Genomic DNA, 19265 nt, shown 5'->3' with positions numbered 1-19265 from the left:
AGGATGTGAGGTGACCTCTTTATTCAACCATGGTCCCTCTATGGCTTATAGACAGAGCATCCCAAAAGAGTTAAGATTGCTTATGAACACACAATAATTGAGAGTGCCTTGTGACTGTTCTTCACTGTTGTAATGGACAGTGGTCTAAAAGACACCCCTAAATCACCATAACCAGTTAAAATAAGAACTCAGAAGAATAAAAAACAATTACTCTCATTGCATCATAGTGCCCGCCAGCAGTCAAAACACCTTCCTCCTCCATCCCCCAATTAGCCAAGAAAAATCTTGTAATTAGCAAGAGAGGATCCTTTTCTCACACTGCCCATGTGTAATATTAGTCTAGAGGTTGTATTAATAGAAATGCCCAAGGAAGTTTTTCTTCTTTTACATCATCTCGAGGTTTTTAGCAGAAAAATCAACAGCAGAAGAATTTAGAGGAAATGCTTCTGATTCTGTTATTGTCACATTATCTTAGTAAGAAAAGCTGTGGAGGCAGCAGCACCACACCATTCCTGTACATTTTGTGCCATGCATAAAAACAAAGATCTGGCATCTCGGTTGTACCAGTAGAGCTCACTCTGACCCAATCCTCTATTTCCTCAGAGAGACAAGTCTTGCTAGGAACAGAGGAGAGGACTCAGGGAGGCAAACTGATGGGAAGGGTGACTGTGGGATTTGTCTTGAAGCTGAAAGTTTGCATAGCGAGCATGCTGCTTTTACCTAGATGGCTTGTTTATTTGTACAGGCTTGCAGGTGGGGCATGGTTAGCTGAAGAAAAAAGTGATACCTCCCACGGCCAGAATTAGGAAGTAAGTCAGTCACTCAAACGGGGTGTAAAATGTAAGGGGTGCCCAAACACTCAGTAATTAAGATAAATAAAATTTTAATGCCATATTTTAAAAAATCAAAATTGGTGCTCAAAAAAACACCATAATGAATGAAATATCAAAATTGTCAAGACTGTATCGGTATTACTAATTTTTTCTTTTGCCTCAGGCTCCAATATGGCTAGGCCCAGCATGCTTGTCACTGCCACTGAGCAAAAAGTACGGGCAGACAGAGCTGCTTTCAGAACACTCTTTGTATTTTTTGGAAATAGGTTTGGGCCAGCGCGGTGGCTCACACCTGTAATCCTAGCCCTCTGGGAGGCCGAGGCGGGTGGATCACTCGAGGTCAGGAGTTCGAGGCCACCCTGAGCGAGATCCCGTCTCTACTAAAAATAGAAATAATTATCTGAACAACTAAAAGTATATATAGAAAAAATTAGCCAGGCATGGTGGTACATGCCTGTAGTCCCTGCTACTCAGGAGGCTGAGGCAGTAGGATCGCTGAACCCCAGGAGTTTGAGGTTGCTGTGAGCTAGGCTGACGCCATGGCACTCACTCTAGCCCGGGCAACAAAGTGAGACTCTGTCTCAAAAAAAAAAAAAAAAAAGGGAAATAGGTTTGGATAGTGATGATCAAGACAAATGCTAGAATGTCACTTCCACAATTTCCAGGATTTCGAGGGCTGAGCAGTGACCTTCCAACCTTTTCTTTTGAAAATCTCCCCAAAACACAATCAGAACAAGAAACAGAAACACAAACCCCATCTTCCATAAAAAGTAGGAAACATCTATACACCCCCAAACCCACACACATGGAGACAAAAAGCAGATGGAGGTGTGGTAACTACATTAGCGGAGTCAGGCCAGTATGGTGGTGCCGGCGACTCGGGAGGCTGAGGCAGGAGGATCCCTTGAGCCCCGCAGTTTGAGGTTACAGTGAGCTGTGATCATGCCGCTGCCTCCAGCCCGGGTGCCAGAGTGAGATGCTGTCTCTGAAAGATAAATAATAAATAAAAATAAAATAAATTAGCAGAACAGAGGAAAGCCAAAAGTTGGAGAATACTCACAAGAAACGAGACAACTCAGCCCAGAAAGGCTCGGGAGCCGCAGCCTGGCGGAGACCAGCGGAGACCGGCGGGCCGGGGGCGGGGCAGGGCGGAGAGGAGACCGGCGGAGACCGGCGGGGCGGGGCGGGGATCGGCGGGGCGGAGAGGAGAGCGGCGGGGCGGGGGCGGGGACGGGCGGGGCGGGCGCGGAGACCGGCGGGGGCGGGGACCGGCGGGGCGGAGAGGAGAGTGGCGGGGGCGGGGGCGGGGGCGGGGACCGGCGGGGCGGGGCAGAGAGGAGACCGGCGGGACCCCCCCCCCCCCCCGCAAGCCCTACCGCCCCTCCCCCGCGCCCTCAAGCACTGGCTCTGAGACAAACAACTGAGAAGCTTCAATTAACACCGGGCAGGAGAAGGGCCAGAGTGAGAATTCAGTGGAAGTTTACTTCCGGCCAGAGTACTTCCTACTTAAAGAAACCAAAAAACGAGGCCGGTCTCCATACTCCCGAATGCCGCGCGGCCAACCCTGCGCCCTCGCCCGCCCGGCCCCGCAGCGCCGGCGACCCGGCTCCCACGCCCGGGCCGGCTAGAGGCTCTTTCTCCAGACAAACTAGCTTGCTGCGGAGGAAAGGCCCGCGCACGCTGACGTCTGCGGACCGCACAGCCCACACAACAGCGGGCCGCCCGCCTCGGCGACCGGAAGACAAGCCCCCGGGCCGACAGCACCTGCCCGCTGGCGGCGCTCCCGTCGGCGGCGCGGCGATCAGGCAAACACCCGGCCGAGCGGCCGAGGGTGGCCGAGCCTTTGAGGACAGAAAGCTTCCAGCGGTAAAGACGGAGACCAGAACAGGAGAAAAGGACTCAGAGGAAACAGAGGTGATACGGGCAGTAGAAGAAAATTTCAAAAAGTAAATTGATATTCTTAGGGACATGAGACTTTACAAAATACGACTCATATCCTCTGAGGAAGAAAAGAAGAGAGGGAGGAAAGAAGGAAAGAGAGAAGAAAGAAAAGAAGAGAAAGAAGTAAGGAAAAAAGGAGAGGAGGAGAGAAGGAGTTAGAAAAATTAGAGAACAAGAGGCACTTTTGGAAATTAAAAAATGGGGACAAAGTAAAAAAGATAAGAAAATTAAAGGATCAGTCCAGGACATTCAGTATCTAACTAAAAGGGTTCCCAAAAGAGAGGGAATTATCAAGGAAATAGCACAAAAATATTTCTCAGAAATGAAGGCCAAGTATCCAGTTTAAAAGAGCATATTGAGTGCCTAATACAATAAATGAGAAAAACATCAACAGCAAGAGATACCGACTTGAAATTTCTGACCACCAGAAAAAAGAAACAATTCTAGAAGCTTTCAAAGAAAAAAGACCACATACAGAGGAAGGAAAGTAGACTAGTATTGAATTTCTCAACAACATTGGATGCCAGAATACAATGAATCGTCCATAAAATTGAAAATTATAATAAAAATGATTTTTAACTTAGACATGCACAGTATCGGAACCTTTAACTTCTTTGCACCCATTCTCAGGATGATGCTGGAGGATGCACTCCATCAAAATAAAATAAAAGAGTACAGAAAGAATCAGTCATCAGGCCAGGCGCTGTGGCTTGCGCCTATAATCCTAGCACTTTGGGAGGCTGAGGCGGGAAGGATTGCTTGAGGCCAGGAGTTGGAGAACAGCCTGAGCACCAGTGAGACTCTGTTCTGTACAATAAAACAGAAAAATTAGCCGGACATGGTGGCGTGCACCTGTAGTCCCAGCTGCTCAGAAGGCTGAGGCAGGAGCATGGCTTGAGCCCAGGAGTTTGAGTTTGCAGTAAGCAAGGATGAAGCCACTGCACTCTAGCCCTAGCTAGCACTCTAGTACAGATCTCAGTAGGATGACAAAGACCTCCCGGATTTGGGGGGGAGGGCGGGGTTATGATGAAAGTGACAAATGGAAGTCACAGGCATTTTATAGAGGGAAGATATGGGAGGGGGTTCAAAGAAAACTAAGGAGTGGGGAGAAAAGGGCCACATTATTATTCTGCACTTTTATGCTCAGCCGTAAACAATATTTAGATGCTAGTGATATTGAAAACTCTAGAAATCCAAGGAGAAATCCCATATTTTCCTAAATACAGAACAGCTTTATGCATAAAGACGTCCTTGTTGGAAGCTGCAGTGAGCTATGCTCATGCCACTGCACTCCACCCGGGGTGGCAGCGTGAGACCCTCTCCCTCTCTCAGAAAAAAGGGGCAGGGTATCCTTTTCAGCAATTAATTATAAAATCAAATATTGCAAACAATCTAAATGTCCAATAAGAGGGGAATGGTTAAGTAAATTATATTTACTTGATGGAATTTAAATTAATAACATTACAATCTTTTCTGCACACCAAGGACTCACACCTGGGCCTGCCTTAAGAGCAGTGTGTTAAATTGAGAGGAGGAATTGAGGAGAGAATGAAAGTTGCTTGTGTGTTACTGTTACGGGACACTAAAACTAAATGCTTTGTGGAAATATCAATCAATCAAGTAAATCCAAAAACAGGCAACCTCAGTGCCCGACATTGTATTGTCAGTATGAAGTAGGTAACAGAAGGCAGCTGTCTTGAGAAATCTGTGTCTGATGACTTAGGGAAGAAAGACACAAGGGTCATTAATACTGTGATCCGCAAGTATCCGGTACAGCATGGAAAGAGAAGGATGACAAGAGCCAGGGGACCTGCCCCAAGAGAGATTTGACTCACTGTGCAATAGAAAACAAGTGGGGAATGATCTTGGAGGTCTCTAAGAACAGTGGGCTCATGTTCTCTTTTTCTAGGGCCAGCTCCTCAGCCAATCCCAGAAGCCACCCTCCTACCAGGAGCTCCAAGCATGAAGTCCTGGATGCTTCTGAGCAAGGTCAGTGAGGTCCAAGGATGTAGCAGTAACCCTTGCAAAACCTGTCAGTGACCCCAAGCCCCAGGGGCTCTAAAGTCATAAACCAGAACTCTGAGCCTTATGCAATAGGGTTGTCAGGTGACTTCAATACAAATGTCCTAAATGCTTGAAAAACTGATCAACTTTGTCTCTACATCAACCCATCCCCAAACAAGACAAACAAAAACATAATATAAGAGTCTATATTTCATTTTCTTTTCTTAGTTAAGACTATTTTGACATAAAAACTGCTTCAACTCTCTTCAGCCAAAAAAGAAAATTCACTCTAAGAATACAGGGGAATTCATGGGCAGAAAACGTCGAAAACAGAGCAAGGAAATGAGGAACGGAAATCTGTCACGAACCAGACCAAACACACTCTTTCCCCTCTCTCCCTTCCTCCACCCCGCCCCTCACGGCTGATTCTTCCCTCTGTTCTCTCCCGCGATCTGCGTCATTCTTTCGCTCTCCCAGCCATTGGTAAACTCTGAGAGGTAATTTGTCTCAGACTGCTTTTACTTAAAGCACAGCCCCTCCCCAATTCTGCTGAATACAATTCCCTGTAGTTGGTCAGATCAACCACCTTTGCCCAGCGTTCTGAGCTCACTGTTCCAGTCCTCCTCCTGTTGCACCAGTCTGGTGAGGATCCCAGCCCCGTATCAATCCAACAGTTCCTGCTATCTGTGCAAGTACCTGTGCTGCTGTGCACAGCTGGAGGAAAACCACACTGTGCAGACTGGTGTGATTGGTGCCACTGTGGATTCATGGCTCTGGACACTGCCCGGGAATTCTTTGCTTCCTTTCTTATATTCACACACCCATTCTTCGAACATCTTCTCCACTCTTCTCCCTGCCCCAACCCTCCTGCCTTTCCCTCACTAGTACCAGATTCCCTCACCTCTTACTTTTGAAAGAAAAGAGAAAATAATGGAAGAGAACTCTTAACTCTCACCCACTAACCTTCCTACTAAACTGTATCTGTACCATTTTTTGATCTTTCTCCATTAAACAGACAAAGCATCCCTACCTCTACCCGAGGCTAATCCCTTTGCAGTGCTCCTTCGACCTCCTCAGGGATCTCACCCCACAGATTATCCCTTTCCAGCATACCACTTGCTGAAGACCCCTACCCTGAGCCCTTCAACCCCTACAAAAAAAATTTAATTTAAATTTTATACATATATATATATATATATATATATATATATATATATATATATATGTCTTAAGCACAACCTGTTTGAGATATTATTGTAAACCAGACAGTTGGGGGTCCCAGTGAACTCTCCACCCAGAAGATAGACTTTGAATGAAAAATTACAAGTCTGATCCGTGTTACTTAAAGGGTAGTACAGGATGCTGTGAAAATATGTAGCAAGGAAATTAACTGTGTCTAAGAAGTCAGGACGCCCACCTCGAGGAAGGTAAACTTGAAAGCTGACACTTAAGAGACATATAAGAGTTCCAGAAGAAAGAGGTTTGAATTCTAAGCATTCCCAATCAAAACCCTCTCACAGAGTTTCTTGAAACTTGATAAGCTGATTCTAAAGTTGATACAGACGAAAATAAGGTTAAGAAGAGCCAACAAGCCTGGGCAACATAGTGAGACCCCATCTCTACAAACAATTTAACAATTAGCTGGATGTGGTGGCACATACCTGTAGTCCCAGCTACTCAGCAGCAGGGCAGGAGGATCACTTGAGCCCAGGAGTTCCACGTGACAGTGAGCCGTGATCAGGCCACTGGACTCCAGCCCAGGCAACAGACCGAGACTCTGTCTCGAAGAAGAGCCAACAATTTAAAGAAGAATAAGATGGGGGAACTTGTCCTGTCAAGATCTATTCTAGAACTCCAGTAATTAAGACAGGGTGGTCTTGGTACAGAAATGAAATTAAAGTGATGAAACACCCTCTTTGCTTGTGCTTTCCTACTCATCCCTCAGGGTGCAACCGCAGTGTCACTTTCCCCTCCCTCAAATTCGTCACTACGTTCTGCGGCGCCTACTCTAATCTTGAGCACAGAGACCGTTGCTCTTTTCCCTGCTGATCCTCAGCCCGCGGCATTCCTTTAAGGGAAGACTTAACACACTCCCTTAAAAGTAGTTCAGTCAATACCAGTCCTCTCCTATTTCTTGCTGCTGTTGACCTCCCAGCCACGTTCCCTCATTTATTGAAGACTTTAGCACTTTTGACCACAGCTCTGTTTCCCAAAGTCAGCCAACTTTCTGGGTCTCAACACATACAAAGTCCATCCAAAACATTGTCCCTTTCAGTTTCTTGACCTCCCCATCTCCAAACAGACTTCCTCACTTCCTCAGCATCTCCTCAGAGCGTCATACCTAGGTCTACTTGCAAAATCACGAAGTCAGCCATTCTACTCTGGAAATAAACATCACTCAAATGAGAACATACAGAGGCTATTTATTCAGAGCTTGCTGTAGCAAGGGAGTCAGCCACCATCACTTGCTCTTGGCGGAGACTGAAAAGTAAACAGGAAAGCTTTATGGTTAAAAAAGAAGGCTTCAGGTATGCTCTGATTGGACGTTGCTGGCCTGGGGAAGCTGCAGACGGACTAACTAGAAGTGGGGCATCTTACACGATTGACTTAGGGAACATATTTGGCTGCTTTTGTTCTGAATTGGAAGGGAGGTGCGAAAAAAGGTAAAGATGGGAGGAAGGTCTGGCTGTTATTGGCCAAGTCCAGACCATTCTGGGCCCATTGCTGCAGAGATTGTGGGTCAGAGTTCTATCATAATATCTGGTCTGGCCATTGTATATTTGTATATTCAGTCTTTCACTAGTCACTGACCACAACCTCCAGTCTTTCCAGCTTGCCTGTTCAATTTTTCTCACTTTGATGATTCACCAGATCTTTTCTTCAATATTTTAATGTGATAGAGTCTACCCTAACATAAAAACAAAAACAAACAAAAATTCCCCCTGAACTCCATTTCCCCATCTCCCAACTTGGGTCCAATTTCTCTGCTCTTTTTGCAGACAGCCTTCTTAATTTTTCCACACATGCTTTCTGTTATGGATCTTCCAAAAGCCTAATTCCCATCTCTTCTCCCTCCTTTCCCTGAAGTCATCACTATCCTAAAATTGATACATGTTATTACCATCCTTACATGTATTTAACCTTTGTTATTGGGTTTAACTATATAAAATTTTAATCTTTGGTCATTTTGAATTATAAAATAAGCAATTTCATTTGGGTCAAACTAAAGTAAAAAAAATATAGCCCTAAACAGTATATATTATGGGGTTTTTTGTTTTAAAATTTTACATAAATATGTTATAACATGAATGCATATGTGTATGCCTATATATATGCAAATTGATTCTTATGGGTCATTATATTTTTTAAAAAAATTTATTTTGAAATAATTATAGTGTCACAGGAAGTTACAAAGATAATAAAGAGAGGTCTGGTTGTACCCTTCATCCACTTTCCCCCACCAGTTCCATTTTACATAACTATAGAGCAATACTAGATAAGTGACATTGGTACAATATATGTGTATAGTTCTATGCCACTGTAGACACACTTGTAGATTTGTGTAACCGCCACTGCAGTCAAGCCACGAACCATTCCATTACACAAAGATCTTCCTTGTGCTACCCTTTGTAGTCACACATACACACCCTATGAACTATGGCAACTACTAATCTATTTTCCATTTTAAGAAAATTATATAAATGGAATCATGCAATATGCATCCTTTTGAGATTGGCTTTTTCAATCAGCATAATGCCCTTGAGATCCATCCAAGTTGTTGCATGTATCAATAATTTGTTCCTTTTTTTATGGGTGACTTTAGGGGGTTAAAAAAAATAGTTTGTTCCTTTTTAATGCTGAGTATTCCATGGATGTACCATAGTTTATTTAACCATTCACCTTTTAATGGACATTTTGGTAGTTTCTGGGTTAGGGCTCTTTCAAATAAAGCTGCTATGAATGTTCATGTACAGTTTATATGTGAACATAAATTTTCATTTCTCTGGGATAAGTGCCCAAGAGTACAAGTGTTGGTTTGAATGCTTAATGTATGTTTAGTTTTTTTAAGAAATTGTCGAACTTTTTCCCAGAGTAGTTGTACTATGGTATGTTCCCACAAGCAATATATGAGCAATCTAGTTTTTCTGCATTCTCACCAGCACTTGGTGTTGCCACTGTTGGTTTTAGCTGCTCTAAGAGCTGTGTATTGATATCGTTTATGGTCTTAGCTTGTATTTTGATAATGGCAAGTGAGGCTGAACATCTTTTCACATGCTCATTTGTGTCTGTGTAGTACATTCTCTTTGGTGAGGCGTCTCTTCATTTCTTTTACCCATTTTCTGATTGGATTTGGTTTTGTTTTTTACTGTTGAGTTGAGGGTTCTTTATATATTCTAAATATAAGTCCTCTATCAGATATGTGATTTGAAAATCACAGCAAAAGTTTTCAATTTTGATGAAGTCCAATTTATTCATTTTTTAAAAATTTTATGGATCATGTTTTCGGTGTTGTCTCTAGGAATTCTTCACCAAGGCAGAGGTCCTGAAGATTTTCAATGTTTTTTCTAAAAGTTTATGGTCTTACATTTTACATTGAAATCTATGACCCATTTTTAAGTTAATGTTTACATTTAGCCATGTTGGTACTTGTCACTTTAGTTCATTTATTCTGAGTACTTTTTACTATTCCCTTGTATGGCTAGGTCACAGAGCATTTATCCTTTGCTGTCCTGAGGGACAGTCAGGTTACTTCCACAAACAGTGCTGCAGTGATCATCCTTGTTCATTTCATTGGATGAGATATCTTTTTGTGCACACCATTCACCTCTCTACTCACTCCAAAAGCTTCTCTTGCTTAATTGAATTGCTGCTTTTCATTTTTTTTTTTTTTTTTGAGACAGAGTCTCACTTTGTTGCCCAGGCTAGAGTGAGTGCCCTGGCGTCAGCCTAGCTCACAGCAACCTCAAACTCCTGGGCTTAAGCGATCCTCCTGCCTCAGCCTCCCGAATAGCTGGGACTACAGGCATGCACCACCATGCCCGGCTAATATTTTTTCTCTATATATTTTTAGTTGTCCAGATAATTTTTATTTCTATTTTTAGTAGAGACGAGGTCTCACTCAGGCTGGTCTCGAACTCCTGACCTTGAGTGATCCACCCGCCTCGGCCTCCCAGAGTGCAAAGATTACAGGCGTGAGCCACCGCGCCCAGCCGCTACTTTTCATTTTTATCTTACTTGATCACTCAAAAACTTTTGACTTAGGCTGGGCGCGGTGGCTCACGCCAGTAATCTTGGGAGGCCGAAGCGGGAAGATCACTTAAGGTCAGGAGTACAAGACTAGACTGAGCTTGAGGTCAGGAGTTTGAGACCAGCCTGAGCAAGAGCGAGACCCCGTCTCTACTAAAAATAGAAAAAAGAAATAGCCAGTCAACTGAAAATAGTAACAAAAAATTAGCCGGGCGTGGTGGCTCGTGCCTGTAGTCCCAGCTACTCGGGAGGCTGAGGCAGGAGGATCACTTGAGCCCAGGAGTTTGAGGTTGCCGTGAGCTAGGCTGATGCCACGGCACTCTAGCCCGGGCAACAGAGTGAGACTCTGTCTCAAAAAAAAAAAAAAAACAAACACAACTTAATATTGCCAAAATCATGCTGATGATGACACCCTTGCAAACCTCCTCTCTCCCCCACCTTGGTCAGTAACATCATTCAGCTGGTGTTTTATGCCAGAAATCTGGGATTCATTCTGACAACTTCTTTTTTTATACCACCTGCTATGGTTTGAATGTCCTCTCCAAAACTCATGTTGAAGTTTAATTGCCATTGTGACAGTAGTAAGAGGTGAGACATTGAAGAGGTGATTATGTCGTGAAGGCTCTGCCCTCATGACTGGATCCATGCTGCTACTGAGCGAGGGGTCAGTCATCTGGAGAGTTCAGCCCGCTTTTTCTTTCTCACACGTGCTGTCGGCCTCCTCATCACGTGGCACCTTCCAGCATGTCATGAGGCACCAAGAAGGCCCTCAGCAGATGCAGCCCTCCGTCTGGACTTCCCAGCCTCCAGAACTGTGAGCCAAATAAACCTCTTTTCTTTATAAATCAGCCAATCTGTAATATTCTGCTACAGCAGCAGAAAACGAACTAAGATACCATCCTCGTACAATTAACTAATAAATCTTATAGATCCTACTTTCTAAACAAATCTATAATCTATGCACCTCTTGTCATGTCCACCAGCACCACACACGTCACGCTGCCAGTCATCTCCTTCCCACGTCATCCTCGTGAGCCCCCATCACAGCCGGACGCCCCTCCCCGTTCACTCTGCTTTACTGACGTGCGCCCACGGCCACGTAACATAAACGTCTTACAACATAAATCTACGTTTACACAACTTGCCAAGTCCTTTCACACCTTTGAGCCTCTACATATGCCACTTCCTCTGCCTGGAATGTTCTCTCTTCTTCCCTCTTTGCATACCTAACGTCTACTCATTCTTCAAGCCTCAATCTAAATGTCATTTCCTCAGAAATATCTTCACTAATCGCACCCCAAACCGGGAGTCATATTCCCCTTTACTTTTCCTTCATAGACCCTATCACAATTGTAATTTAAATATTTTATTTATATAATTATTGTCTAATAGCCATCTCTTATACTATGTGGTTTGTTCACCATTGTATTTCAAAACTCTGGCATAGTGCTTGGCACATGGTGTATGCCTAATAAATATTTGTAGAAAGAATGCATAATTTTAAGTGAATATTTGAGTAGCTGAATGAATGTTTGAATGAAATATATCAATTATCTTAAAAATATTTATATCTTTTGTTCACTAATCACTCTTATGGGAACTTGTCGTATGTGAACAATACTAAATACAGGTTATATATATTTAAATATAAACCTTTTTTTTTTTTTGAGACAGGGTCTCACTCTGTCACCCAAGCTGGAGTGCAGTGGTGATCATAGCTCCCTGCAGCCTCAAACTCTTGGGCTCGAGCAATCCTCCTGCCTCAGCCACTCAGGTAGCTAGGACTATAGGCGCTCACCACCATGCCCAGCTAATTTTTAAAAAAATGTTTGGAGAGATGAGCTCCTGCTACCTCACCCAGGCTGATCTCAAACTCCTGACCTAAAGCAATCCTCCCACATCGGCCTCCCAGAGTGCTGGGATCACAGGTGTGAGCCACCGTGCCTGGTCAGCTTTACATATAGCCATCTCTATTGCAGTCTCATTTATAACAGTAAAATGTACAGATGATCCAAATATCCAATAAAAAGGAAGCCTAAGTATATTAAGATGAGGTAATATTGTTTTTTCTTTTCCAAATCTAGCTGATCAGCAGAATCCCCTGAGGAACTTTTATAAAAATAGAGATTTCTGGGCTGGGTGTGATGGCTCATGCCAGGAATCCTAGCACTCTGGGAGGCCGAGGTGGGAGGATTGCTTGAGGCCAGGAGTTTGAGACCACCCTGAGCAAGAGCCAGACCCCTGTCTCTACTAAAAACAGAAAAATTAGCCAGATGTGGTGGTGGCCTGTGCCTGTAGTCCCAGCTACTCAGGAGGCTGAGGCAGGAGGATTGCTTGAGCCCAGGAGTCTGAGGTTGCAGAGAGCTATGACGACACCACTACACTCCAACAGGGCGACAGAGAGAGACCTTGTCTCAAAAAAAAGAAAAAAAGAAAACCCATACAACAACAACAACAACAGCTAGAGATTTCTGGGTCTCACTCTTGACCTACTAAATTAAGCTGGGGTGGGGAGTAAATAGAGGAAAAAAGCTCCTTTGATTCCCCTGATGATTAGCTAGATTTTGGGACCACTGGGTTTAATGGGAAGAATACAGATTCTGAATTAAGACTGACCTTGTTATTTATCAGCTCTGTAACCTCAGGCAAATAAGTTTTCAGACTTTCCTGAAGTCACTTTCCTCACCTGTAAAATACCAACCCCTGGGGGCAGTGAGGAATGAATAAAATGGCATCTATAAAATACCTGACATACACATTAGGTAATTGCTATTATTGTTAGTAACTTGGCACTGTAGCTACTAAAACTAATCTTTTGGAAAAAAAACTCTTATTCTCCTATGTATCAAAGTCCTAGAAGAAAGGACATGGTATATTCAAACTGTGTAATTTGAGGAGATTTAATAAAGGGATTATTTACAGAAGGTTTAGGGAAACCAATAAGGATTATTGCAGAACTTGTTGCAGCTGTCTATCAACAGCTGTTACCAAACCTTGGCCTGAAAAGGAGATCCCAGAAAGTGTAGCTGTATGCAGAGAGCCTCTGACATGAGCTGGGACCTTCAGTAAAGGGACTCAGCCAACCCACAACAATCTCTTGAGGGAAAGGGACAATAAATACCCTGACACACTGTCCCCCACTGGGCAAACCCAAACAGAAGAACTCAATGGAATGCACTGATGGAGTCCTCATGAGTCAGCCTCCTGGGACACAAGCACAATGAAGAAGGGAAAAGAGGATCTGGGCTGAAGAAGGACACAAATCATGTACCTAAGTAGTTTAACTAGGTGAATATGGGTAAATATATCAACATTTTAATACTGATTGTCTTTGGGAAGTCAGATTATAGATTACTTTTCCTTACTCTTTCTAATTTTTTTGAATTTTCTGATGTTTCAACCATAAATAATAACAGTTAACATTTATCGAGCACTGATTGTTCTATTTTCTTATGTGTATTAATACATTTCGTCTTTATAGCAACCCTATAAAGCAGGTGCTATTATCATCCTGACTTTACAGATGAAGAAATTACACCTAGACAGGCTAAGTGACTTAGCCAGAGCTGCACAGCCACAAGTAAACTGTGCGGCCGGGATCAAACACAGGCCTTCTCCTCCCGAGTCCACGCTTTTAGAAATGCTACTATGTTACATTCATGGTAGGGAATAAGAAAGACTTCTATAAGGGGAAAGATGATCAATAAGCTTTAATTTGTTTTAGAGAGAAACATTTTTATAGTATATTTCCTTGTTATTCAATAAATATTAAAAACATTATAATAGGCTGGGCACAGTGGCTTACACCTGTAATCCTAGCACTCTGGGAGGCCGGGGTGGGAGGACTGCTTGAGTTCAGTTCAAGACGAGCCTGAGCAAGAGTGAGACCCCGTCTCTACTAAAAATAGAAAAATAAGCCAGGCATCTTGGTGGTGCCTGTAGTCCCAGCTACTCGGGAGGCTGAGGCAGGAGGATTGCTTGAGCCCAGGAGTTTGAGGTTGCTGTGAGCTACAGTGATGCTACTGCACTCTACACAGGGCAACAGAGTGAGACTCTGTCTCAAAAAAAAAAAATTATAATATATAATAAAATAAAATATATGTAGCTTTGATTCACAAATCTCACTTCTTTTTCCTTAGTAATAATATCCATGATTTTTATCTGGGCATGAGACCACCCAGAATAAAGACTACATTTTCCTGCCGCCCTTGTAACTAAGTGTGGCCATGTCTAAATCCTGGATAGTAGGCAAAAGTAATGCGTGCCACATCCAGAAAGTGTCCTTGAAAGCAGGCGGCAAGCGCTTCTCCCCTTCGCCCTTTCTGTCGGCTGGATACGGACAGGATGACTGGAAGTCAAGCAGCCATCTTGCATGATGAGGTAAAAACCACATCTAAAAGTCTGGCTAAGTAGCAAAATAGGAAGAATTTGTGAAGCCATCTTACCTTACCAGAACTGGAACACCAGCCTCCAGAATTTTTTTACTTAAGAGAAAAATAAACTTCTCTCTTCCATAAGCTATTGTTTGTGTTCATTACAGCTGAAACTAATCCTAATTAGTACCTCTACTAATAGTGCCTTTACTTCTCTTCCTTTAATCTTCTTTCTGCATATTTGTTTTCCTTCTTCCCTGCTATGTGCAAGGCACATTTACTTTCCTCTTCTTCTCCCTTTATCACTTTCTTGCTTTCTTGTTCTTCTTCCAATAAATATCTCTTGGGCAATACTCTATACCAGATATGCGAAATGCAAGCATGCAGAAGGTAGTAACTCTACCCTCTAGGCATTCAAAGTCTAACTAGGAGGCGACTTGTAAGCTGGTGCAATACAGTATAAAAAATACTGTAAAGAGGAATGTACAAGGGAAATGGAGAGTCCTTGAAGACTCGACTCGTGTAAGCTTCCCCCAAAGCCTTCTCTGACATCAAGTGACTATTTTCTGTACCTCTAAGCAGTTGCCATGATGAATGACATGCCGGCATTTTCCAGGAACTAAATCTGTGTATCTCAAGCAAGAATCCTTTATCCTCTTTTCCTTTCTTCTTTATTATACCAACTTTTTCCTTCTCTACTATGTAAAATGTCATAGTGGTAACATAACAAGACTAGCATGAGATGGGTATTCCTAGATCCTTAGAGGTGTTCTTTTCCTCTTGAACCCAAAGACCTTAAAGACGAGGTGAATGTGAGATTGATGTTTGTGGATATCATCAAGAGGCCTTAAAATATTGTAGGATGATGGAGAACCAGTGGAAAAATGGGTCAGTCAATAGGTTTAGAATCTTCAACTTAAAAAAATTATCTTACATCTATTGTGTGTCAAGCAGGTAACATCAGGTATTCAGAAGACTAAAAGATTAAGTAGGACATTACCCATGTTTTCAAGCTGTATATAAACTTCTATATACTTAATGGATTATAGTAGACCATAGGGTAAGAGCCAAAATAGAGGTTAAAAGTGCTCCTTGAACAGAAGATGGAACAATTAACTCTGGTTTTTGAAATATAATTAGTATATAATTATTAAAATTTTGAATATTTCTTGGAATATCAAAATCATCTTATAATTTTAATTATTTATTTTTATTATGAAATACTGCTAACATAAAGTTACAAATAATAATATAAAAGCACCCATGGACCTCTACTCAGCCCAAGAAATGCAATATTATCTTGTTGAAACCTTCTGAGTACTCTTCCCTATTTCTAGTCCCTCCCACTCCACCAACAGCAGCTCCTATTCTGAAATTAATAGTTATAATTCCTGTATACATATTTATGTTTTATAGGCATATATGTCTCCAAAGAATAAGCCAGGTGCAGTGGCACACACCTGTCATCCCAGCTATTTGGGAGAATTCCTTGAGCCTTAGAGTTCAAATCTAGCCTGGACAACACAGGGAATAGTGAGACTCTGTTTCTTTAAAAAAATTTTTTTAAAGAACAAAGATTGTTTTTTTGCCTACTTTTAATTTGTATATGATTTGCATAAATGAAATAAATTTTCCTGTATTTTTATGCAACAAGCTCTTTTTGCCTATTATTATGTTTTTAAATTTTTTTTTTCAGTTTTCTGAGCATTGACTTTTTAAGATTTATTCTTGTTGATTTATATAGCTCTACTTCATTCATTATACACTTACTTCTAATTTTTAAAATCCAAAACTAAGTTATGGTAATAAAAATCAGAACGGTGTTTGCCTGTGGCAGGCACAAAAGTGACTGAACTAGGCACAAGGGAATTCTCTGAGGATGATGAAAATATTCTTTTTTTTTTTTTTTTTTTTTGAGACAGAGTCTCGCTCTGTTGCCCGGGCTAGAGTGAGTGCCGTGGCGTCAGCCTAGCTCACAGCAACCTCAAACTCCTGGGCTCAAGCGATCCTCCTGCCTCAGCTTCCTGAGTAGCTGGGACTACAGGCATGCGCCACCATGCCCGGCTAATTTTTTCTATATATATTTTAGCTGGCCAGATAATTTATTTCTATTTTTAGTAGAGACGGGGTCTCACTCTTGCTCAGGCTGGTCTCAAACTCCTGACCTCGAGCGATCCAACCGCCTCGGCCTCCCAGAGTGCTAGGATTACAGGCGTATGCCACCGCACCAGGCCTGAAAATGTTCTTTATGTTGTTTTGGGTGATGGTTACTTGTGTATATACAACAGTCAAAATGCATTGAACTGAGTACTTAAGATCTATGCATTTCATTGTATGCAAAATTATCTCAATAAAAGGATTAAAGAACAAACAAAACCCCTAATCTCAGGGATTCTGATTCAATAGTTCTGTGATGAGGAGCAGCATGTATTTTTCAGAGAGTTCCAGAGGTAATTCTGAGGGGCACTCCCAGCTGAAAGCAACTGTCCTAGAGTGGCACAAACTTGGGGAGGGAATTAGGAAGAAAGAGTCATCTGTTAAAAACCTAGAAAAATACATTATTCTATACACTTCTTAGATTCTTAGAGTAAAGATAGAGCTGAAATATTTTATAAGAGCAGAAATAGGAGTGTTTGACCCCAAACAAAGTGACATAACAAACAGCAGCTAGGCCTATCTGCAAATAAAGCTAAGATGTTCACAACTTAGCAATGGCAGGCTTAATTGGATTTCATTCTTCCTCGCATATTGGTGGAGGCTCTACGAGAGATACATCCATGTATTCCACACTTAGGAGCTGTGTCCCCCAAAATTGCCTAGACTCCCTCCTAGCCCTTCTTTTTATCTTTTATCTTTGTTCTCTTATGTTTCTTTCTGAGTCAAGTCAAGGAAAGGATGTCTCAGTTCACTCTCTGCGTACTACTTGCTTTATTTATTTATTTTATTTATTTTTTTTTGAGACAGAGTCTCACTTTGTTGCCCAGGCTAGAGTGAGTGCCGTGGCATCAGCCTAGCTCACAGCAACCTCAAACTCCTGGGCTCAAGCGATCCTACTGCCTCAGCCTCCCGAATAGCTGGGACTACAGGCATGCACCACCATGCCCGGCTCATTTTTCTATATGTGTATTTTTAGTTGTCCAGCTACTTTCTTTCTATTTTTTAGTAGAGACGGGGTCTCGCTCAGGCTGGTCTCGAACTCCTGACCTCAAGCGATCCACCCGCCTCGGCCTCCCAGAGGGCTAGGATTACAGGCATGAGCCACCGCGCCCTGCCTACTTGCTTTTTTTAAATCTAATTTTCAATGGACATTTTGATGAAACTGTTTTGTGCCAAGCACCATTTTATTTATTTATTTATTTATTTATTTATTTATTTATTTATTTATTTTATTTTATTTTTTGAGACAGAGTCTCGCTTTGTTGCCCAGGCTAGAGTGCCATGGCGTCAGCCTAGCTCACAGCAACCTCAAACTCCTGGGCTTAAGCAATCCTTCTGCCTCAGCCTCCCGAGTAGCTGGGACTACAGACATGTGCCACCATGCCCAGCTAATTTTTTTCTATATATATAATCTTAGCTGTCCCGATCATTTCTTTCTATTTTTAGTAGAGACAGGGTCTCGCTCTTGCTCAGGCTGGTCTCAAACTCCTGACCTCAAGTGATCCTCCCGCCTCGGCCTCCCAGAGTGCTAGGATTACAGGCGTGAGCCACTGCGCCCAGCCCAAGTACCATTTTAAAGATAATGTGTGCACCTCCCCAGTGATGCCAACTGAGGGATCAGATTCAACCTAAGTTGGATGGTTTCTCTTTCTGGGATAGCCCTTACTGTGGCCATTCCCTTTGTGCATTTTTCCACAGTGTCCTGGCCAGAAGTCTGCCTCCTATGTGCCGTGTTCTCACTTCATTACGGAAAACCCTCTTCAAATGTAGCTCTCCCATTATTAGTGAATGTCAAGATTCTCACCTTCCTCAAAAACAGCAGCTCAAAGAATAATAGATTAAATTGGAATCTATTTATATTTCCATTGTAAAATAGATTTTTCCTCATTATAAAAGCAATACATGTTTTTATCAATTAGGAGTGTATAACTGCAGGCAACATAATGCAAATTTGGCTAACTTAAGCAAAAAAATAGAATTTATTAGAAATTTATCAGAGTAGTTCATAGAATCAAAGGAAAAACTGAAGAGCTGGGTGTCTGAAAAAATAGGAACAAGGGCAGCCTCAGGAATCTGGAAACTAATGGCCAATCTTCAGTAAACATTCACTGATCTCCAGCTACATGCCTAGCACAAGCCCAGTTAAGACATGATGCTTGTCTTTCAGGGGAGGAAAAGAAAGAGGGAGAATTGAGCAGATTTTGCAAAAGAAGAAATGCTTGAAACAGATCTTAAATCAGATTCTGCCAAGTGAACAAGAGTGAAAAGTGTATTCAAAATGGAGGAAACAGCATGGACAAATGCAGAAAGATATCAAAAAAGGATGGATTGTATGTACGGGGAGGGACAGGGTGAGGTAGGCAGGGAAGGAAACTGGAGGACTTTGTGTCCAGTCCCGGAACTGAAGTGGGATTCCTGGGGTATAGAGGTTGGGGGTTGGGAGAATTCTGCCTGCGTTGCACCCAGGAGTGGATTGATGAGAATGCCTCTATTTGAAACTTCAATGACACCAAAACTACGTAAGAATGTGAAATTAAAATCAAATGGGTTGGCCTGAGACTGGTTGGGTGGTGAAATTATTCCAAACAGGTCAGAAAGACCCAGAAGGCTGATACGCATTTAGTAAAAAGTCAAAAGATCAAACAGCCTGGACAGGAAGAACAAGAACGTTCTGGGCGAATGCCAGAGCAGGGAGGTGACTGCTCACAGG

This window comes from Lemur catta, chromosome 4, assembly GCF_020740605.2.
Source record: "Lemur catta isolate mLemCat1 chromosome 4, mLemCat1.pri, whole genome shotgun sequence".
Taxonomy (NCBI): domain Eukaryota; kingdom Metazoa; phylum Chordata; class Mammalia; order Primates; family Lemuridae; genus Lemur; species Lemur catta.
This window is presented reverse-complemented; position numbering follows the sequence as displayed.